Source organism: Pocillopora verrucosa, chromosome 9 (genome assembly GCF_036669915.1).
Source record: "Pocillopora verrucosa isolate sample1 chromosome 9, ASM3666991v2, whole genome shotgun sequence".
Classification (NCBI taxonomy): domain Eukaryota; kingdom Metazoa; phylum Cnidaria; class Anthozoa; order Scleractinia; family Pocilloporidae; genus Pocillopora; species Pocillopora verrucosa.
Window position 1 is genome coordinate 10597125 of NC_089320.1, and position 24801 is coordinate 10621925.

At 35.9% G+C, this 24801-nt stretch overlaps 1 long non-coding RNA gene and 1 other non-coding gene across 2 annotated transcripts; one reads left to right on the plus strand and one right to left on the minus strand.

The window, feature by feature from the left end:
* Nucleotides 1–664: 664 nt before the first annotated feature.
* On the minus strand, nt 665–18624 carry LOC131793813 (uncharacterized). Its single transcript, XR_010718684.1, has 11 exons — nt 18281–18624; nt 13215–13546; nt 11536–12261; nt 7910–9017; nt 6929–7096; nt 6395–6540; nt 5967–6108; nt 4751–5148; nt 3929–4169; nt 2630–3233; nt 665–1828 (listed from the first exon to the last, which is right to left on the minus strand). It is a non-coding gene; the product is annotated as an uncharacterized protein (transcript).
* On the plus strand, nt 7018–17047 carry LOC131793814 (uncharacterized). Its single transcript, XR_009340921.2, has 3 exons — nt 7018–7159; nt 15663–15711; nt 16095–17047. It is a non-coding gene; the product is annotated as an uncharacterized lncRNA (long non-coding RNA).
* Nucleotides 18625–24801: the final 6177 nt, after the last annotated feature.

The window sequence follows — 24801 nt, forward strand, 5'->3', positions numbered from 1 at the left end:
CGCGCAGCAAAAAATAAAGGCTTAAGACGGAGCAATAAGTCAGTTAAATAGAAAATTTGATACTGTTAGAAAAATTAAATTTATGTCGTTGTTTTTGGCGTTCAAAGTGTCCTCTTCGTTTCCCCCAAGCCAAAGGCCTTTAACAAATTAAAATCTGAGAATTCCCCTCGTGTGCGCGCCATTTCACAGGACTCGTTTATAAATGGTACATATGTTTAGGCCCGGTTATGTTACGCAATCTGCCAAATTTGAGGATTTGCATGGGGGTGAACGGTTGCATTCTCACAGGGACGTTAGTTTCGCCATTTTTGCCGTCCTAGAACTATGACTTTATTGAAAAACCGTTCTGTAACAAACGAAAGACGTAAATACTCGTTCCGAGACTAGTCAAATAAACCATCCGCTGTGACCTCGTGAAGAGATTAACCTAATCCTAGCCTGAACGACAAAGAGCGTAAACGAAAATACAGGCAAAAGTAAAACCGTTAGTAACATGGTTTTTCGCGTTTTCCTTCAATTCTAGCAGTTTGCTTCTTAACATTTTGAGCTCTCATTCGCTCGTTAAGAGAGTTTATGTTTTTCTGTTTGGCCTTTGTTACAAAGGGAGCTGACGTTGGGCCGGTACATGGAAAACACAATCGTGAAAGCAGGAAATAAAACGAAATTCACGAAAAACTTAAAATGTGAAGTTTATTTGCTAACGAGTTGAAAAACTCTCTACATTCATTGATTTAAGCAAAAGGTTGTAATTTTGTCCTAAACTGGCAATAGATGTTTACCCGAGCCGAAGTAGTATTACGTTACTTGAGCGTCACTTTAACACAACTAATTACACACAAAAAAAACCTGAAAACTTCTGAGAAAAAGCAGCTGATATATGACACAACATTTAAGTAATACCTTAAGGAAGCTTGAAAGAACACTCAGCTCGTTACATTCATCAACAACAAAATGCTTAGCGAACGTTTGCTAGTCGGAAAAATAATTCTTACTGCCACCTAAATACAATTTACAATTACCAATAGTGGCATTACGAAACATTTTTTAGTTTTATTATGGTGCATATTTAATAAGCAGTATGTTATATTTCAAAATGTGCGGAGCAATTAAAACGGAGTGACTTAGATAATCGAATTTGACCGTTAAAAAATGACAATAACAAACCACCACACACATGAAATAAAAAGTATCACTCTCCTATAATGAGTGCACATTTTATACTAGCGATTTTAAGTTGAGTAAAACTTAGTAAAAGTACCCACTTGTTGTTCTTAACGACCACTGAAATAAAACTCTCAGCTACTTGCGTGATTGCTCTCTTCGCATCGTGAGCTAGAAATTGTTTAGGAATGGAAATCGATGAAATGCAGTTATAATTCTCTCTAATGTATTTTAAAAAAACACGTTTTGAATATTCAAATATAATTAAGGACTAGCGTCTTTTTTTTTAATACGTTACAGAGAGATTAACTCAAGATGAAGACACGACTTAACTTAATTATTTGTACAACGTCTTGAAAACATACACGCTAGGTAACTTGTGTCACGTCACTAAGTGAACACTTTGCTAAAACGCAATAACACTTAATAACTCAACCACTAGCTTCAACACGTAACGCAACTACGTGTTAGCGCAGGTATGGAGGCTTTGACAGTAGTTTATTAGACAACAATATGAGTATGTTGCCTTCTTGGCGAAAAATTCTAGAGGTAGAAGTTACAATTTACTCAGAATGAAATATTCCTCCAAATTAAAAAGAGTTCCTCCGACAAATCATAACTCCTGAGTTTCCTTATGCTTTCACTTTTTCTTCATCTGTTCAAACACCTGAAAAATAACAACAACTGTGAGTTAAGTTGCTCTTGGTTAAATAAAAACTGCAAGCTTAGTATCAGGTTTACATTCAGAGTGGAAACGTCCCGTTAATAAACTGTGAACGCTTCCCCAAAAGTAACAACACAATTCCTTATTTCTAAAAGGTCTGGCCGGGGATTACTGACTTTCTTTAAACTGTGAACGCTTCCCCAAAAGTAACAACACAATTCCTTATTTCTAAAAGGTCTGGCCGGGGATTACTGACTTTCTCCAACGTCACGTATGACTTAATAGTTATGTTATATTACTGCGCATATCGACTACATAAACTCTTTTCCTTCAAATCTATTTCTCGTTTTGATCGTAAGCTATAAAAAATTTGGTTTTATCAACTGAGTTGACAATGCAACTTTGCCACTGTAAAGAGTTTCTGAAGCTGATGTTTCGAGTGTTAGCCCTTCGTCAGAGCGAAAGCATGTTAAAACACCTGGCAAGTAAGGAATTATCCATCCAACAGCTATCAATTCTCACAATTTAAAAACTCATTCCAGGAAACAGCTCATAAGAACCGACAAACTACTCAGCGAAAGAGTGGCATTTTAATGAAACAAAAATTCCTTTGTCAGTAAGAAAATGCCGAACGGAAGAATCACTTGTCAAATCTTGGAAGCTCTGTCTCTAAACTTGAATTAAACGGGTGGTTCTTTGAAATGTTTTCCACAGAAACCAGAATGCCCATTAGACGACGACTAAAGACAAGTACAAAATGAATGATCCCAGTTTAAACATCTTTTCGTCTTAGTCCATTCTTACCTTGATCTGAGACAACACACTTCCTGTCTGGGCAAGCTCTTTCTCCTTGTCCTTCCCAGAGGACGGGGATGAAATAGCCATCCTTGAGCTTTGTACCTCAACCGAACCCAGCTTACATTCTCTACTATTTTTACGAAGCGGCTTCTCCGGATTTGTCTTCTCAGGTGTCTTTTGGTATCTTAACTCCATCACTTTCAGATTTTTCGTTTCATTCTCAATTTCCATAAGTCTTTTCTTTGTCTTTGTCATCTCATTTTGAGATTCATGGAATTCAGCGTCAGCATCTGTGGTTGCCTTTGATCTGGAAGTCGACAGACTGAAGAATATTTTCCTATCCTTGGCGACTGATAACCTCTTTCTCAGATTTTCCATCTTTTCAGAAGCTCTTCTTTTTCTTTCAGCAAACTCTCCATTTTTTCAGGATAAGTTCCATTCTCTTTAGCTTTTGAAGCACTCCTCGGGTCTTCGAAGTTAAGTCTGTTTAAGGCGACAATAGAAGCTCTTTTTTCTTTCACAACAGGTCCTCCCTCCTCTTTCAGCTGCTTGGCATAGTTCTGGAAAGCCTTTTCAGTTTTCTCCAACTCCTCTCTTTCTCTATCTGGATCTGGCGAAGAGAATTGTCAAGCCTCAGATAAGCTTTATAATCAAAAATCAATGTATCCGACTAGCTCGGGACAACGTAAGTGACCAAGTAGAGACAGGATTTAGCTTCACATCGAATTGGTTGAAACTCGCAAAGAGTGGCACGTTTTTATTTCGACCAATCATCAGGCGTAATATAGCGAAACCAATTCAATATTGGATTTCCTTTCACATGTTATTTTCATTTTTCAATCAATATTTCATTTTCCGTTTTCCATAACATTCACTGTCATCAGAAACCCTGCCAGATGCCATGAAAATTATCATAACATCACCAAGAGAGAGTCACAAGTGCACACACATCATTACGTCTAGGTATCTTTCCCCTTCTCCATAATGTAGATTGTATTGTTACAATTACTTTAGCTTTTTAAAATCCATTGCCTAGAAAATCTCATAATAACTCTTCTCGAGACAAGCTGCCTAAATGTATGTAACATCACTGGGCAAAAAAATCTCCTTTTGTTGGCACCATCATGACTGTTTTCTAGACGGAAACCTCGACGTTCGTTGAGGATGATAAACAGCAAAGTAAAAAAAGGTACTTTCCGATTGTAAGCCTTTAAGATGGAAAATTTCGGTACCATCTGCTTAAAAGTCTTAGCTGCAAATTCCATTCATATGATAAGCGATCGAAATATGTACTTTGCTACTTACCCCGTTGGGATGAATTAGAAGAATTTCTCTCCTTTTTATCCTTGGCTTTGTTTTCAGTTTTTTCTTCTTCAACTTCTTTCTTTTCCACAATGTATTTTTGTTTCTTTGTTACAACCTCCGTTTCCTTGGGAGCCTTGGATACGCTGTCTCTCCTTTGGTCCTGGGTCGTCTCGCTTTGTTGATTGTTCTCATACAGACTTTTTCTAGCCTTGATTCCTTGTGATACTTCATATCTACCAATCTTTGAGCAGGAGCAAAACAGTTGTGTTAGAATTTGACAAAAATATTTCCTGTTCGCCAAAAAAAATAACGTCAAGTGTACTCACAACAATATAACGGCTCTTAAAATTTACAAAGACCGACATGATCAAAACGTTAGGGTTGAATAATAAGGACGAAGGATTTGTAGTAAGAACCACGCATTTACTAAACAATGAAAGAGAATCTTGTCTCGAGTCTCTAAATTGAAATCTGTTATGGTGAGATGCCAAACCACACGTCATTACCACTTCTTACTTCTTAGCAGGTTCAACATATTTTTACCTTAATTAACAGCTTAGTATTACGCCAATAGAAAAACTTGATTGCTTCAAATAAGAAACGTAGTCGCCGAAAATGAAATGTTTATGTACATTACGGTTCCCGTAAACATTTTGCACTAATCAGTGAGACTAGAGTTGTCAACGTTATTTACTCAGGGTTACACCTAACAGTATATAAACTCATGAACAAGTGGCTCCCTATCCTATAACCCTAAATACAATTTGAAAAGAAAATATAAAAAAATAAAGTTATTAAGGTGACTTTAGAAACCAAACGTACCTGTTCTCCTTTCCGTCCCGCTTCGATTCTCTGTTGAACTTTCAATTCCACCTGCTTTTCCTCTTCAGTGGGTTCTCTAACCAACTGCAGATAATCATCAGCAGCTAATTCTTCTTCGTTAGTAACAGCTTCATTATCCACACCAGTGACTTGATTTTCTTTGTCACGCTCTTCATCTCCATCCAACAGATTTTCCTTGGAGGATGGACGATTAATGTACTTGAACTTCTCGTCAAACGAATCATTTCTTTCCAAAGTAGGTTTACCAGCGCTGTAATCATCTTCCTCTTCTATCTCCACTTGAGAGGATGTAGCACGTTGCCGGTCAGCTGTTTTCTTCTTTGTTGTTTTTGTCAGGGTGTCAGCTAATTTGTGGATTCCAGCAGTAAGTTTCGAGCCTGAGAAAGGAAGAACGTACAAAATGGTCCAAACCATGCGATAAAAAAAGGAATAAGGTGTGACCTATAAACAATTTTACGAAAGTTCCTACCGCCAAATCTGTTTTAACTCCATTGAGTGACCAAGACAAAATTTCTCCTTACAATATCAACACATTGTCAAGCAGACAAGTGACGAGAATAAAGAAAAATATCAATTACAGGATTACTAGTTGATACAATACCAAACTATCCGAACTAACATCACAAGAATTGTACAGCTGAGAGTAAGGAGAAGTACTAAAAAGATGTTAGGAGCCAAAGAGTTCAGTTTTCCGAAGTGAAGCGACTGTGATATAATCAATAAAGTCTGTGTCTTAGAGCCCGTCTAAATTCATTTATAACATATTGAGCAAATTTGGTTTATTTTTTAAGTTGTTTTATTGCTTTCATGTAACTTATTATCGTGTAGCCTGCGTTTAGTTTTCGAGCACAAGGACATTTTAAAAAAATAACTTAAGCGCTGATAACGAGCCGTTTCTTTAGCCATTTTCTTTTTGATTATTCAAGGGTGAATGAAAATGATCTGAATCAACCTAACACTACCTTGATTGCAGTACAAAAATAGTGGGTGGCCCGAGCGAGGACAAGGACAAGTACTGTACTAATACATTGGAATCAATGAGATATCAAAATTTACATGATGCCTCTGTGATACCATGAATCTTTGTTTCAGTAAGAAAAAAAACTACTCTACTCGCAATGCGGAAACCAAAGTCACACAAACTCTTCTTTTTTCCTTTGAAAACAAGCACCTAAAGTAATATGGAGGCACTCACTAGCTTCTCCTTTGTAAACCTCAACACGCATGGCAATGTGGTTATGCCAAGACTGAGGCTTTATCCTCACATAACGTGCATTCACTGCCATTTTCAGCATGTTCGTGACTACTGTGTCAGGATCGCTGTTACCCTGGAAAACCTGTCAGAAAATACAATGCATTAAGAACAACACTTAGAACTTGAACTGATGCAAGCAATTTAACATAAAAGAAATGTACAAACAAGCTGAGTAACCTTTTGCTCTGGATTACCAAATTAAAACAATTGAAGTTGTTTCTCAAATAAAAAACGACACAACTAAGAGTCGTTGAGGGGCGGAGGTAAAGAAGACCCTTGCACGTTGAGGAGCAAATATGGAGTCCTTAGAGCGAGGAAATCAATAAGTTGGAGATACCTCCAAAACACAAGCAAACTAATGATTTTACCTTAGCAATTCCAAACTCTTTATAATTGGCCCAGTTTTCTCCATTCTTGCTGTAAGCCAGTGTGTAAGTCTTCACAAACCAACCTCCCTGATCAAGAAAACCTGGTTTTCCTTGTGAAGCCACACCACACACTTTGTCCACCTCACCTACAAAAATATTTCAATAATCATGTCCAGTACGTTTTTCTAAATTTACTTACTTGCTTTATTTACTTCTAAAGAAGTTCTCATCTCCCTTCATCGTTCATTTCACAAACTATGTACAATCTCTTGATTTATGACCTAGTGGGTACTAGTGCTTTTCCCACACACCTCTCCCCTGCGTCCTCCTGCTTATCTCCTATCCCTTGGGTCCCCCCTAAAACGAAATTCATATCTCATCCCAACATGGCGGCCACACATTTCGAGAAGTCGAAATCCTCCTCGATCCTCAGCATAAATATGCCTCGAATACAAGTTATCTCTCAAATTGAATTGACCATATTGCAAATTTTAGGTATATTAATTTACAAAAATAACACTTAAAAAATGTTACCAAGGTCAATCTGAAGATACTGCTGTTTATCATTGCCTTTGGCACACCACGCTCCGACTGATGAATTAAGTCTGCCTGCAGAGGGCTTTGAAGAATTGTCCAGAAATGATGATGCTGTTATAGCACTATCTTCAATAGCACCATCTGAAACACCAGCAGGGACAGGACCTAGAAACAAAATGGAGTGTAATCAGTAGAAGTGATTATCTAAATTATGGAAACCTATGAAATGTGAGTAATGTCATAGATGTAATGTTTTTGTGAAAGGTACGATTGATACGACTTAGTTAAGCTTCTTTCTTTGTTCCTCTTTCAATTTGAAAGTCAACAAGAGCTTGGCCATTTGCTTACAAATCTCATTTCTTTTTTAAGGTAAACAGTAAACCTCAGGGAATAAAGGAAAGCCAAACAAAGCTCCTTGTTTATCAATAGCTAATCCTTTCCTTTTCTGACCTTTAACTCCCAGAAGTGATGAAGATGTAACTTCTCCCCATAATATCAATACCTTATCAAGCAAACAAGTAATGAGAATACTTGAACCCATCAAATAGAAGTTGTCATTGTCATGACTAATGTATGTAAGGAAATGTGCATCAGCAAGAGGGGAGAGTTAACAATCAGATTTTGGGAGTTAAAGGGTGAAATCTGCTGAGAAAACCTCGAAAATTCTTAAGAACTCAATTATCTCATTGATCCTCAAAATTAAGATGAACAAGCCTCAAGTTTCAAGTCAGTGTGGTAAAATCACATTTAATGTAGTAGAAAAAAGCATTTCTGTGCATCTCACAAAATAGATTATATGGTTTACTAGCTTTACCTCAATTGGACATATTGTGGCAAGCAGAATTCTGGGTTATGTGAGTCCACCATCTTTTTGTAAGATGGTGAATTTAATTGTATTTTTACTACTCTAGGTGAAGTGAAAATAACATGATTACCCTGACTCCTTTAAGTAGTTAATAAAATTACAACATAACTAACCTTTAGCTGATTTATCAGAGTGTTTGCCTTGAATACCAGTTGGACACACCTCTATTTTTTTGGAATTTAGGCCCTGCCATTTGATTACTTTATCAGCATTAGCAACTGAAGAGGACACCTCTTCATAAATCTCCTCACTCTCCCATGTGATTTGACAGCTCTCTTCATTTCCATCTCCCTCTGCACCATCTGGAGTGTTCCGCGGGGGTAGATCAGGTGGCAGAGGAGGGAGTGGTCCCAATTCCAGAAGACTTGAAGACGGTGATGTTGATTTCAATTTTTCCACAGTTGTCACCGTAGAAGGAACAACTTCCATGTAAAGGTCTTCATCATCTGTCTCATTGTTTTTATTTAGCGGGAAAGTGTTGCTTGTAGGTGTTGGAGTCTTCTCTGATCCTGGAGAAGCTATGGGAGTAACATATTCACCTTCTTCTCCATCTTCCTCTTGATCATAAAACCCTGAACTTGTATCTGTCAGTGAGACAGCAAGTTGAATAAATCCAGATTCTATTAAGAAAGCCTTTTTCCAGCGTTCCCAGTCTTTCAAAGTTTTGGTCACAAGTGTAAAATGATTTGTACCATCTCTTATCACCTGAATTGCAAGCTTGGCTTTTTCTTCCTCTCCCACTTTGATCTCGCTGCCATTCAGGTCAACTGTTATTTCAGGATCCTCATCTTTGATTGTTTTGAAACAAAGCAATTTCTGTTCTCTTATCAAGAACCAGCGCTTGGAGCTGTCATTTGACTTGAATGCATAACCTGCCAAGGCAACCCCATCCTCAGGACTACTGAAGAGCTTGCCTTTCTTTGCCTTCTTCTTGAGCCATTTAAAGAACTGTTTTGTCTTTTTAGCTTTCTGAACTGGTTGTGTTTGGGGGATTGTTGATACATCACCACCATCTGATGAAGCAGAGTCAAATTCATCTGTAGCAAATCCATCATCTTGAAAATTCTCTTCAGCTCTCTTTTGGTTTGCTACGTCTTCATAAGGGTCTTCTACAAACTTTTCTCCATCAACTTCATCAGGCCTCTTAGGTAGCTCTTTTTTCTCATAACCATTTTTCACAGATTCTCCATTCACATAACCTACTGGCAGATTATTGTCACTCTGTGAAAACAATTATTCATACTATTAGCAACAACTTAAAAGCAACTAGATAATTTTGTTTGTGTTCTTCCCTTAGCAACCTCATCACCTACTAAAATAGTGCCTATATATAACAAAATAACAGACTCACAAACATGAAAAAAAGAAAAAAAAAAAGTTAATACTGATACTAACAATAACACTATAAGTTTTTAAAAATGTTATGCTATCATATTTTACAAGTGGTTTCTAGAATTTTTTTCCAATTCCACAGTTTCCACTCCCAGGACTCATTATTGCAATAGTGAAACTTCAAGTCCACAATCAAAACATTAACACTGTGTTGAAATTTTCCCATTGCTGTTATGCCAAGCCTTGAAATTTGATCTAATTTGTTGACTAAATACAAAGAAACAACTTATCCCTTACAAAACAACAGACATCCTTCCACCTAGCTCGAACTGTCTTCATATCTCTGAAATGTGGCATCACAACTGCTTACAGAAATATGACAAGTACATGCATGCTTGTAGCTTTGTTCATATCTATAACTTCCTCTCATAGCAAATGAAATATTTACAAATATCGCTTATCAGTTCAGTGTTAATTCAATTAATATACATACACGTGATCCAATAGACCAGCTCTGAATGTGAGCAAAAAGCTTTGCAAGACAAGGCATTGTGGTTGATTTCCAAAAATATTTGTGATCAAAGCAAACTTCTCAAATAACATAAGACTCCTTCAATACGCAAATAACATTTTTCAGTTCTGTTTGCGATCAATTTACATATAAATTTATACCAATATATAAAATTGATATTGATTCATTCTAATTAGGCATAGCGCACCTATTTTCCCAGACATCTGGCTAGGCAATAAGGCAACGACTAGTTTCACCACAGCTCGACTCTATCAGGGTATATCAGTTTAAAAATAGATTTTAGTTTAAATTCAGAAAACCAAAATGTAGATACCTTTTCCAAATTTTACATTTCTTTTCAGGGAAAATGTATAAGTAACAAATTCTTAGAAATTTATCAGAATTACAAATGAAGTTATATCAAGCAACTGAGACAATACAGAAAGAAGATATTGAAAGTCATTAATATTCAAATTAAGCATCTGACACAGTGATATTCACCAGTAGCTTCACCACAAGTGTTATTTTGATAATGCTAAGTTAAAGACCATATCAGAAATTGACAGTCAGTGGCAGTTAAAATGATTACACCTTACATAAGGTTAAGTGTTCAAAGTAACTGGTGAACTGATTTTGTGGATATTTCTTTCAATATTGATTAAGCTTCAATTTTCACTGGGGAAGATTGCTTAAAAATGCTTCTTAATGAATATGTCACTTTGCTCGGAAAAAGATGCAAAATAAGCAATGTGGTGTTCCTCTTAAGAACAATCTATTATTATGGATTTAACTTATCTGTGACTCAAGATATAGATAAGATTCAGTACTCAAACCATCATGCTTACTGGCAGGTAAAACCCACTTCTATTCTATTTCTGTGCTGTAAAAAGACTGTATTCCTAACATGATTAGACACATTTATTTCGCAATTTATGATTTGGTGATAAAACTTGCTAAATATAGTCTAGCTATCTCTATCTAGATTGTACCAATTGCCACACTTGACACTCCAATTAACCTCAGATGGCTTTGAATAGCAACAAAGATGGCTTGACAATGAATGGACAAAATAGAACACAAGAACCTGAATTAACCAACAGATAAACCTTTTAACTCCCATGAGTGACCAAGATGGAATTTCTCCTTACAACATCAATACAATATTAAGTAGATAAGTGATGAGAATATAGAGAAATATTAATTGGTAGATTGTTAATTGATCCTATACCAAATTCTCTGAATTAACAACATGAGAATTGTACAACAGACAGACAGGAGAGTTACTAATGAATCATGGGAATGAAAGGGTTTAATAAAAAAACCAACAATTAACTATATTTGCTACCAACACATAAGTCTGGCAGCCAATAACATCACTGCAAACTGACTAATAACACTCAACTGAGAAACAACTCCTCACTTGAATCTAATGATTACTTTTAATAAGGTTCTCAAACTGCAATTGCTACCAACAAAAGTCTCTTTCCAAGACTACATCGAGTCACGCAAAATTGATGTAGAATGTAAATATCCACTTTAACATTGATGAGTCATTTCACACTTTAAATTTTTTAGCTAAGATTCAACATTAAACCTTTCATTGTATGATTTATCTGTTAGAGCAGTAAAATGTAACTGCAACCTCCTAGATAAATCAAACACATCAAAATTTAAATATGCCCAATTTAAGAACTTAAGGTGCAATAAGTACTTCAAACCAACTTTAAGAAAACAAAAACAACTTTAAATAAAGGGAAATAAATATGTCTGCAAAACAGGATAAAATTAGCATAAAAATGCAACAGTTAGCAATCAAAAAAATAAACTCTAAATTACTGTTTATGACAGATCATCAAAGATTTAAGAAGATTACTTTTATATATAAAGGCCCTTTACCTCATTTAACTCAGAACATTTCTTGAAGGATTGAGATGAAAGATGGTTAGCATCTGATTTGAAAGAGCTACTCAAAGATGCTTCATCAAGTTCTTCCTCCTCCTCCTCCTCTAAAATGGACTGCATAAGAGGAGCTTGGGGAGGAGTAGATAATTTTTTTTCGTTTGTATTAGAAGGTGCAACAGAGGAATGTTTACCAGCAGATGCAGCAATAGTTAAAACCTTCATCCACTCTTTCAGTTCATCATTGTTAGAAGCAACAAACACCCAAGGCGCCATGTCTGACTGAGTCAGTCTAAACACAGGTGTGCGCATAAGCCGATCATCCAAAGAGATCTGACAACATGGCATGATGATGACATCATATGCTACTTCTTCTGGATCTTGAGAAGGAAATATGCACAGATGCTGGTCGATAAGAACACACCACCAGAGCTTTTCACTGTGCTTCTCCCTCAAAAGTCCTGCAAAATCTGGCTCAGTCAAATCTTCCAGAGAAATGTCAAACAATGCTGCACTGTCTCTCTTGCGACTCTTTCGTTTATTGACTGGGGAACAGTTTGATGTGTTTAGTTCATTTGAAGTATTTAAGGTGTTATGATGATGAACATCATCCTCATTATTGTCAGAGGTGTCCTCTTCTTCTTCAGTGGGATGATAGATAACAAGTTGACGCAAGTCATTTAAGTTAATCTCTTCATGATCAAAGTCAGCATAATAAGATCCCTGTTTATGTTACAAGTTACAAGAAAGAACAGAAAAAGTTAGCAAGTTTAAGTTAAAAATAACTTTAGATTTAGTTGTCACAGTTTAATTTACCCTCTAGACCAAACAGTTAAAATTTGTTGTAATTAACCTGATTGTTGACCTTTTAATTTAGATGCTATCTTGCCATCTGGCAAATCAAAAACTGGTCTGTCCTGTAAAGTTAGAAAATCACCGCAACAGTATTTAGATGAGATAAATACAAAATTACAAGAAGGATTGGTTGTACCCCCCTTGCTTCTCAGGGAGAAACAATGAAGAAGGAAGAGAGATAAAAGAGGCTGCCAAAAAATCTTTTTTTTTGGTTTTAATTTGATTGTCTGTTTTAATTCAACACTGTTATTTTATGAAATTATAACAAAATTCATTTATCAGTGCAACAATCTACAATTTTGTGACTTTACAAAGTGCAGAGGAGACTAAAAACTTGATAATTTTTCAACACAGTGCTGTATAAGCTTTAAAAAGACATCCTAATGTTGATTGTTGTGGTTATCATATTTCATTTGATCATTTTTATTACTGCATTGTAAATAATCCTATTAACTATTTAGTATGTTCACTTTTAAAAGTTTGAATCTCAACTGTTAGTTTTACAGAATAATTTTAAACCTTAAAAATTGTTTATCGATTATCAAAAATATCATATATGTTTTCTCAGAGCAAAGCACCAGACAAATCAACTTAAGGCCATGGCTTTTTTGCACTCGTGGTAAGAAAATCATTATAGATAGAGATACAATTATACCTTCAAATATTCTTTATTTGAGCTACATGTAAGAAAAGAAAATGGTATAGATCCAAATTACAACAGTCTTGAACATCTGTGACTGGCCACATGATTCATTTGCAGTGTTCACCAAGGACTAACAATTACTCCACAAATTTTTTTATTAAAATGTAGCAGTAAATACCTTTTTAGTCTTGCTTGCTTGCCAGTTTCCTAAATCCTCTGGTTGCATATAATTGGACATATCCGGAAGGGAACCACTGCGGGGAATCCCTTGGTCAGCAATTCCATTCAAATCATATGTTTCATCCAATGATTGACTTGAAACAGAGAGTCCATTATTAAGGAGATTGTCATCCTTCATGTTGCTGTTTTTCATGTTGTTTAGAGAACTAATCATTCCTTCCACAAGAGTAACACATTCTTGTTTGTGCACATCAGCTTCGCTGCTCAGGGATTCATTTGATAATGTGTTTTGAAGGAAAAAATTCAATTTGGAAAGTCCAGCTTGAAATTCTATGAAGTAAAAAGCAATTTAATTAATTATCACCAATTTAGCTGGAAAGAATTGGATGTATACAAACTCTGAGTAATCACAAAATATTTGAAGTGATTATTCAAAAAATTCTGAAGGATTCCAAACTCATTCAAAGGATCAGCAATTGAAAAATCACTTTTCAAAGGATTACAGCATTTTCTTAAAAATACTCACGTAATTCCTTGCTAAATTAGAAAAACAGGAACACTGAAAAGTTTTTGATCGAAATGTGGTCATGAGAATCAAGGAAATGATTGCAAACTTTAACAGCTCTTGATTTCTAATTAAATTCTCCTTGTCATCGCTGAGGAATAAATTAAGAACACTGTGGAAAATGTGCATGCTGATGCTAGGGAGTAAAGAGTTAAGAGCTTTGTCTCCATACGTAAGCAAAATCCTAGATTATCATTGATGATTTTACAAGATCCCCAGAGCCCTGTTTTTTGCTGATTGTGAAATGACCTTTGTGACATGTTGCTTGACATGCCCGTGTTGCTGATATCTTGCCTTAAGAGATTTAACAAAAAATTTAGGGTTATGTCTTAACAAAATTCATTCCAATTGATCTCTCTATGTAAAGTAACCAAGTCAAAGACATTTGAAAGACATGTGAAAGACTTCTGAAAGACATATGAAATAAATTAACCATGTGATACACTATATGTGGCACAATATTGACCAGAATCTGTTACTCTGACATGCCTGTGAATTTCACTTTTGGTGTGTGAAACTGGAAGCCTTCATTAAGAGTTCAAGCCCAATATGTGAAAGAATAGTGCTCACCAAAAATAAGAAAGAAAAGTTGACCATAATTAGTTTCAGTTTAGTTCAGTTTAAAACTTCTCCTGCCACAAGCCATATGAAATCAAGAAATAATATTTTAACATGCTTCTCATATGCCTCTCACCTTACAAATTTTACATGCATTTGAAATTTTCACTTGAAATTACTGAGAAAACTGGCAGTGTCTGGGATGTTCTTTGGAAACCTTTTGCTGTTAATATTTGGCCAAATTTACAGGGTCTAATTTCACTTCATAAGGGTACAAAATTCCCCTTTCCAAAAAATATATACATATATACATAATTATATAATATTTTAGATATTCATCCTATATAAACTATTAAATCTATGTACCCCTAAGTACTACTGGTAGCACTCTGTTCGCATCCAAAAGTATCAGAAAGTGAAACATTGATATTCAAATGAAATCTATGTATAATTTTAAGGTTAAAAGAGGAGATATGAATCTGCAGCATGACATGAATTAAAAGGGATTTTTGTAACAGTCTACAGAAAAAACCAACATAATGAAACAAAATGTGCTTCTCCAAGTTGAATATCCAAAAGCAAAATGCAGAGAAGAATGAAAAAATATCATCAAAGAAACTGCTGGCTGAACAAAATGAGTTTCATAAAATTCAGAAGATTTACAGCAGATCTCAATTCATTTTCAATTAGTTATTAACACAAGCATTTAAGAACATATCTGGAGACTTAAAATATCCAAAGAAACACAAAGAATAATGTATTGAATTTATGTAGCAATTGAATAAATCTTTTTTTTACAACATCATTCACATCTAATATTCTACATTGAACCTTCCTATAAAATTAAAAAATACAAGATTAGTATAAAATTTTTGGTTCAATATAATTACATAGGCATCACAATCTTATTTTATTAGAGAAATTTGTATCTTAATCTAACAGCCAGCAGAATAACAACATCAGGCATAAAAAAACAGAAGAAATAAAGACAGCAACATTGAATTTATACCTCAAACCAATGCAAGATTGTTGAAGCCATGTAGCATCATGTAAGCTATGATATGTGCCAAAGATTTATGCTTGTAAGCACATCTATTATTAATCACTTTCATTTCCAGACCAAAAAAAAACCATTTCATTGTTGAATGCTTTAATTAATTAAAATGGCATAAATTAAACCCATTGCATTAATATGTGCACTCTATTTAAAAGTGGCTCTTCAAAATAAACTACATTTACATGGATCTTTCAAATAAAAAAGGAAAAAAGTAGAAATTAGTATCTGGTTATATTAATAAATCTATTTTTCTACCTACATTTCAGAACATTCTCAAATGAAATGGAAGTGACCAGAATACATCTGTCAAATGAGGTGATAATATTTGTAATAGCAGAAAACCTGAAGAAGAATAATTATGCAGTTCTCTGTACACTTGTTTACTGTAAACAAGAGGTGAAAGTTGATTCTCAGCAATGTTATCAAGATATGCAGACTAAACATATCCCTCCACATGTCCATCTAGGGATCAATAAGCGAAATATGACAAAGAGGTCCATTTTCTTGTCCAATTTTTTTAAAACACCATCCCATTACCACCACATGCTACACTAATGGCCCAAAACCATCTCTTTCATGGTACTTTACAAAAAAGACTTTAAATTACACTAAATAGGTCAGTCTTCAGAACTGGGAATATTGGTTATCAAAATAGCACGTCATGCAGCTGAGTATAAGGAACTGGTCATTTATTATAGGTGCAAATGGAGTCATTCCATTTTCCTCTCTGCAAAAGAAAACAGCCCTGAAGGGACCAACAACAAGCTACTCTTTAAGGACCACATTACTTTATCCAGTGCCAAGAACATTTCCTCTGGAAATTAGATACAAGTGAAAAATGAAAATGTACTAGCCCCTCCTCCCCTCCTTAACATAAATGACCAATCCCTAATTTTGGAAAGGTGTCAAGCTGATGACTTCAATGCCTACAGTGAGCAGAAGTGACACCACCAGATTCAAAATCATTCAGTTATCCAAAGTGATCAACAATCTTTGTAATGTCTCTCTGTTATACTGACACTAAAAATATAATGAGTCATTGTTGGTTTTTAACACTAAACAAGTTTGTTGTGTCTTTTTTCATCATTGAGAGGAAACTTGCATATGGGCAAGGTTTAACTTAACTCCAATTCCATATAGTTTTAGAACACAATGTGATAATAAATGCTCAGGCTCAATGTGTAATGACAATAACGATTCAATTGGGAAGATTATGAAAATTTTAGTATCTCTATACCATTGCTTCACAAAGTTTAGTGTTAAGGTACAACAAATCTCTTCTCATCTCCTGATTTCAAATATTGAAAAAGAATATGTTAATTAGGGTTGTAGGTATTGTTGTTTAAAGACTAACATGTACTGAAGTATTCCAGTACCATTCTCCCTACAATATATTGATTAAGAGATATCCAGATTCTTAATTACACTATGGGATTTCCTGGAGCACAATGTGCTGTTTCTCTAAGTGGATTTACAAAATTTGCATTTCATTTTAAATGGTACTTTTCATGTCAGTCAATTTTCACAACCACATTTCTATTTTTTCCCTCACTAGTCTAATTTCCTGGTTCAATAAGTGGACGTAACCTTATAATACAGTAATGAATCGTCCTATATCTAAAGGACTTCAGTACATTCCGTGTGATTATCTCTTGACAATGGCCAAAATAAAAAGCTGCGAAAAAGTTACGACATTATTATCACTTTGGGGGCGTTTAACTTCAGAACGCTGTTTTGGAAGATGTAAAATTCATGGGCAATTCTTGACACCGATTAATAGTATTGTCGCCGAAATATCTCAATCACAAAATATCTGTTAGGCCTTAGCTTGCCTACAAAGAGAGCGAACACTTCTTGGAATCCACTAATCTTTTTAGTTGTTAACTTCACCTAACATGCTATCACTTGTTTTTTGGTGACAAAACTAAATGAAAATTTTGTGACAAAGAACGCAATTCCAAGGTTTCCAGAGAGTATTCAATTTACTATCATGAAATTTTTCAGATCACGGCTGTTTGAAAAAGTATAGCTTTACCAAACTAAACATGTTTAATGCTAATTCCCAAGCTTTACTAAACTAAACATGTTTAATGCTAATTCCCAATCCAATTTTTCTCAATAGACTTGAAAAGGATCCACTCTTGCTTTTTGTAAGAATATGCAAATATTAGGCTGTCCTTTGCAATAATATTGTTATGTCTCTGTCGTTGAAACAGCTCCTAACCTGCTGGTTATGGTTTAAGGTTAAATTAATCTGTTTTGCCTGTCACAAACCGATCTGAAGCTAAACAAGGTTTGTAAATTAAAAGTATGCAAGTTCTTGAACATAATGAAAGTACATGTAACATCAACGGTTCGTTTCGAACTATAAACAAAAGTTTACACGCTCAGTTTGACAACTGCAACATGTACATTTATCTATATGAACTACGAAAACGAAACTTTCGATTTTCAAAATTCACAGCACTGATCAAACAGTCACATTTTGATTTTCTTCCCTCCAAACCGTATCAAATCGAACATATCAAAGTTGATGAAGTTTTAGAATAAAAGAAAATCTCGTCTTCGCTTCGGTTGACCGATAATTAATAGTTTTAAATAAAAGAAATACTAATAAGTTTATACAACCCAACTCTTGGAAATTGTGCCGCCTGAGTGAAAACAGTCGGATTGCCATGACAGATTCAAAGTAAGAGAGACACCTTAACAAAGCTTAGCCCATATGATCTCATCCAATTTGGTTTTATTCCTCAATCAATTTTAGTCTCTAACAGTTGAACACACTAGTCAATGGAGATTGAGTCATCGCACACAGAATAAACACAGGAGGCTGCTAGCTGCGGTTAGCAGCAGGATTTTACTACTCACCATTTTAAATACTCACCCAGAATAAAATCTGCAGGTAGTTCGGCCATACTTCTCTAAGTTTTCAACACTGTTTCACCTTTCCGGTTTCGCCGATATTTAACGATACAAACGTTGGAATTTCGCGCCCGTCGCTGAGATGAAATCAATACTGACTCTTGACGTAAAATTTACATCGCTTGACGAGTCGAGAAATACGAGTGAGGTAATAGCAGAATTTAGTCAGCTTACTCCGATCTAACACAATAGTCACACGAACCTCTTTCCTTCTCCGTCGATAATCTGAACAGGGTCTCATTCGCGTTGCTGTCGCGACCTGTGAACCCTTGGACAACAAGCGACATCGTTGAATGCCTATATTATTTTCTGTCGAAAACGATTGGCTATCATTGGTGTTTAGCCTTGCAAATTGAAAGATAAATGTCACACCACAGACACCAATATGACGTCAGTGGCGCATAGCGTGACATATGTTCTCAGTGGGTGAAGAGGATTTGGCATGATGTCTTCGAAATGTCCTAAATTGGTGTGATGCACTAAACTAAAAGAAACAGATGAAAGCTTTATGGAATAAACAGCAGATTTCCTCTTTTAAGTTTAAATGCCAGATAGCAATTTTCGGTCAACAGTGTTTACACAGTGGATCAAAAACTGATCTTTGTAAACAAGTAAACAGGAAGTGCGTTATTCTGAGAAATTTTTGCTGAACATTCCTTTCGCAAAAAAAAAAAAAAAATCAGGCCAATAATAAAATACGGCTTTAGTCAAGAAACAAGGCTCGACTTAACTAGAAGATGTTCTCATATTGTACCGTTGCAGCTAATATACTTTACGCACAGGAAGCAAGGCTTTCCTGTAACTCGCTTTAAAGGAAATTTTTTTGAATACGCTTGACTGATTTAGATCACTTCCCTCGATATAGCTAACACCATGTGGTAACGCCGTGAACATCGATTAACACATCTTGTTATTAAGAATATTGTCAGTTGTAAAGATTAACGACCACAGTGCGGTATTAGGTTGGATTCCACACCCGAAATATGATTATTCTCCAAAATGAACCCTCTATTAATGCCGTTGACCCCAATCTTACAGGGAACCCAAGCGAAATGATTAATGTTACCGCAGGCATTGTTATACCGCAAAGACGAGAAGAGAGATTGGAAGAAAAAAAACTTCAACGCTCATAGAGCACCGCTCACTTTGTTTATATCGGCAAATAGACAATAGGAGACACAAAATTGCCGTCGAAACGTTGCCGCACTGGGAACTATTGCAAAATACGTGACCTGCTAGATTTTTATCTGGCTAAGCGTGATGAAACTTTACTAATTTAATGATTTGACTCCGTTTCTTTTGCCTTTTTGACAGCTGGAATGTTTATGGAGCCACCTTTGATTCGAGAAGGCCTCAATTAGAGCTTCTTGCCATTCAAAGTGCTTCACCATGGACCGAAACGTTTCCGGCGATGGTATTCAAGTTCAAACTGGGCAGAAAGTTGCAGCAAGAAAAATTCCCAAACTCAGTCCTAGTACTTATCTTGTATTTTCTGCTCTAGATCATTGTGAGAACTTTTTAACAAAAAAAAAAGAGAGAGAGAGAGAGAGAATGAGGCCTTAGAAAGAAGATGTGTTTGTTGCTTCATTTCAGACATCAGTGCGTCAAAGAAAATCCCGACCCTTATCCCCCTTGTTTACTCCCCGTTTCGTGCAGATGCGTCATTTATTTGCACCGTCTTGTCCTTGTTTGGGCTTGCTGTCACAGTTCAGTGGAACATGACGGAGGGCTGACGTTGAGTCTTTATAGTCAGTCTTAAATTCGTGTGAAATCTCTCTTAATTTGGTCATCTCCACATCATGATTATCTAGTGTAGATTTCGGGCATTCCAAGTTCCTCATTTTCTCACACTCCAGGAGATATCCTGATTAAAACGTGCCTGTTTATTCAGTAATTCGAGGAACTAGAACAAACAATTATAAAACAGGAATTGTTTATGGTTGCATAGCTCGAGGTACTTTCTCAAACAAGTCAAGTATCATTTCGTTTGTTGAAAACATCGGGCAACGAACACGAAAGTCGACCAGACGGTAAGGCTACTGCGAGCCGCGAGGGAAACCCGTGGTAAATAAATACCTTTACCGTTTAATATGCGGGAAATACTCCTATTCAGAGCGCAACTGGAACAGATAACTTATGGCTATCTTTAGCTGATGAAGTATGCTGAGTTGTACATGTGGTTTAAGGTGTGGGGAATCTGTTTATTGAGCGGCAAGCATGGTAGATTATCTCATCAAAATGTCCTTTCAGTTATCACATTGTTGGTATCAGCAAAGGCTCAAAATAATGAGCACATCACTTAATTTGTCGCTTTTCCCAAGAAAATCAATTTTGCTTTGATACGCAATACACAATAACGGAAACATTCTATGTCTGACGTCATTCGTTGTCTTTTATCCAAGCCCATGAACAGGCTACGTAAGCGAGCAAAATAGCTTTTTCCTCATGTAATGGCGCCTCAGCAGTTGTTTCTTAGAAAAATGTCAGTAGGCCTGGAAACTACCACGCGATGAGATCCAAGCTTCCTTTCAAACAGAAACCTATACTGCTTACGATCAGAAACGGAAATAAGTTTTTCGAAGAAAAAAACTTTCTGAAGTGGAATCAACATCCACTAGATAAATGTTCACATCTCACACGAGGCTTAGATAAATTATTTCTATTCTTCTGAAATTTGCAGAACGCTGTTTCGCGATCGTGATCAGTTAAAATAAAAAAACATAGAACCAGACATTTCAGTCATAAAATCAAGTAGGTGACGTCAAGAAGACGAATGACACTTTTCCTGTGGTTTTCACGAGTTGCCTAAATATAACTCACAAGCAGAGAAACGACCGGAAGCCAGAAATACAGACCGACTTTGGCCTTCCAGAAATACCGATCTTCAGGTGGCAGAATCGGTTGATTGAAGCATTACTAAACTGAGATTTTTTTCGTCTCTCTCTCTTTTTTTTTTTTTTTTTTTTTGGGGGGGGGGGCGGAAATTGGGGGCAGACGGTGGGGAAGGAGATTTGAATAGTATCAAAATTTCTACAAATCTTCCCAAACTGGTGTTGATGATTTTATATCCAATACAACCCAAAATAATCTTAACTGACACAAGAGAGTCACGATGTTGTGACGATGAAAGTTTCCCCTTTTTGCTACGACTGATTCATCTTCGTATACGTAGTGCAACGGAGCTTTGCCTTTATCTAAGAGGTCTGGGTTCGAATCCCGCCGCTTCCAGAATATTTTTTAGGCGTCTTTTCTGTAGCAGCTAAAGATTGCTTTCCATCTGCGGGTGCCATTTCTTTGCTTGTGGTTTGAATGTTTGTTTGTTTGTATGATATATGCATATTGTTTGTACTTTTTTTTTTTATCAGTTATATTTGTCATAAGGCTCATTTAGATAGTTAGGAATTGAAATTGAAATCATTTTTAGAAAGCTAGAGTTGGCCAAGTCAGAAGATGACCTGTTTCATTCCGGATTATGCGTTTGCTTCAAAATTCCTTTTTTTTTAAATCCTAAACTAGTTCTACATGGAATTTATGAAGAGTCTTAAGATGAGGACAATTGTTTGAGCATTAAGATATTAACTGAGGATACGAAACACAAAATAAATTAGTTTCCAACCTGTGTTACACATCAGGTGACGTCTGAGATTATATTTACATATTACCAGTAAATTTTGATCCAAGACTCCATTTAAGGTTAAAATTTCTCATTTTTTCAGGTTACTAAAATTTGAAAATTACTTTAAATATTAAAAAGGCAAATATTCCTTTAAAGGGAAATCGAATGAGTCATCTCTAAGAATTGCAGATGTTCTGGAGTTTCAGTATTATTAGTCACTACTTTAAATTATTTTCGTCTCGATTTACGAATTTTAAATGTCCACCAGGGCGTAGAATGATAATTTTCATTTTGCTTTTAAAATGAAATTTCGCGTCTTAGCGTTGCACTGATACGTGAGACAGAAAGTATGGAAAAGTCGTCGTGTTTTTACCATCGGCAATCTTGAACAAAATGTTTAGCGATCAGAGAAAAGAAACTCCTCTTTACCGTTGTCAGCATCTGGGAAATAGAGTGAGAGGGATTTGCCGAGATCACCGCGAAGAACTTCATCAGAAACCAATTGAAAACACCAAAAAGAGGAAAAGTTACCGAAGCATCAAAGTAAATACAACTTCCTGAGGTAACTTCATAACAAATTTTTATCGTGTTTGCTGTATATATTTTGTTTTTCTTTGATTTATAACAAGCTCGATCGACGTATAAACTTCTCTTCCGATCATAAACAGTCGATTGAACGGTTCGCGTTATTTGAGTTTAGCCGACCTCTTGCTGCACATAATATTCGTTTTATGGGTTATTCTAATACAACTTAATCGTACCTTTTATCTTTTTATGCCCCTCTCTGCCACCTACTGGAATCTTTCTTTGATCTTTCTGCTACTTTTTCTGTGTATTATAATACGGAGGACGCTCATTAATTCATTCCACCTGCATCTGGTTGGCGCTTAGACTGATGGGATAGCATCATGCCGTGACAAACGCGCTCTGCTATAATGGCAGTTTTGGAATTGGTTTGTGCTAATGGGAAGAAGCCTGCTGTTTCACGTGTACGACTTTGAAATCTTTGGGCCTAAAGCTTCAAAACAAACCTTTATGATGTAATGTGTTGTGTCTTTCAGTTCGGTGTAACGTCACTTAAACAAACTGGTTTCATTCCCTCGTTCATAAACTTGGCTGTTGACCAAAGATAAGTAGGCCCATTTCAAATCTTTAAAATTGTGACCCAACCAGAGGGATCCCTCGGGAAAATTAAACATCACTTCTTTTTGTTTTGTCCCCAAGTTTGGCTTCATTTTGATTGGCCTAAACGGGTTTTGCTTATTGAACGCGAGTCAGGTGAAAATATATCATGCCCATTCGAAAGAAAGAACAGTCTTCATGTCTCTTCTTGATCACTTAGGCCTTGCCTGTATGATTTAAATATGACCTTGCATTCTGTACAGCCATCTATATTTTATCCTGTCACTCACTTAGACAGGTATTCCTACGTGTATATATCTGCATATTACATTCATAAACCACGGGCAGATCCAGTTTAAACCCCCCCCCCCCCCTACCCACACATCAGACAAGTGGGTTTTTTTTTTGACAACTTGCTAGACACCAAAATATTGGAAACAACAAGATCACGTGTTACCAAGAGATTGAAACTGTTTGTAATCTCTATATGACACTAATCAGCTTAAACTTGGCATGAAGTATTTACGGTAAACTTATCTTGAAATAATTCTTAGGTTATAGTGAAAAAAAATTATTTATCTTCTGATCAAAGTTTGAATAAAATACACTGATAAGCCCTTCGCATCACTGACTGCACAGTTAATAAGAACGTGTATCATATGCACACCCCCATATTGTGTTTACACTAGCAAGTCCTTTGAGTGCACCTGACACTACAAGGGTATATTTCACTGTATATGTATTCATTGACCGCAAGTTTGAGATATCTGGATATTAAACAAGTTTTCGTTTTAACGGAATAGAAAGAAAGTGAGTATTACAACAACTAAAAAAAAATTGAGACGAGGAGATTAATACTTATATCCATCTTTAGACCTCATTACCGAAGTCTGATCGATTTGATTATTGTATTAACTAAAAAAATAAGTACATGAGTGTGCTCACAAAACTCATCCCAGTTTTAACTATTTGCTAAGGTTGATCTTGGGGCGTGTTTAAGGTTTACATTGCCGTATAAACGGCCAGGAAACACTGTTCTTAACTGATACTTCAAGTCATGCAGTGCCATCAAAACGCGATGCATGTTTACTCTAGTTTCTAGCAGATTGAATATTTCTTTGATATCAAAGCGAATCTCTTTAGGACCTCGTTAACCGTGTGCGAGATACAAACGTAACAATCAGTCAAGTGAAAATCTTAACAGTGCGCGAGAAACTAACGTAACAATCATCAAAAGAGAATCTTAACAGTGCGCGAGATACTTACGTAACAATCCCTTAAAAGATTATCTTAACAGAGCGCGAGATACTAACGTAACAAGTCCTTAAAAGAGCATCTCAACAGAGCGCGAGATACTAACGCAACAATCCCTTAAAAGAGACTCTTTACAGTGCGCGAGATACTAATGACGCAACAATCCTTCAAAAGGGAATCCAAGCAATGCGCAAGCGCAAGATACTGACGTAACAATCCTATATAAGAGAATCATATAAGAGAATCTTCAAAGTGCGCGAGATCCTAATGTAACAATCCCGTAAAAGAGAGTCTTAACAATGCGCGAGATACTAACATAACAACCATCAAAAGATAATCTTTAAAGTGCGATAAATACAAACCTAACAATCCCTTAACAAGGAATCTTCAAAGTGCACGAGATACTTACGCAACAATCCCTCAAAAGAGAATCTTCAAAGTGCGCGAGATACTAACGTAACCGTGGTCCCATAAAAGAGAATCTTTAAAGT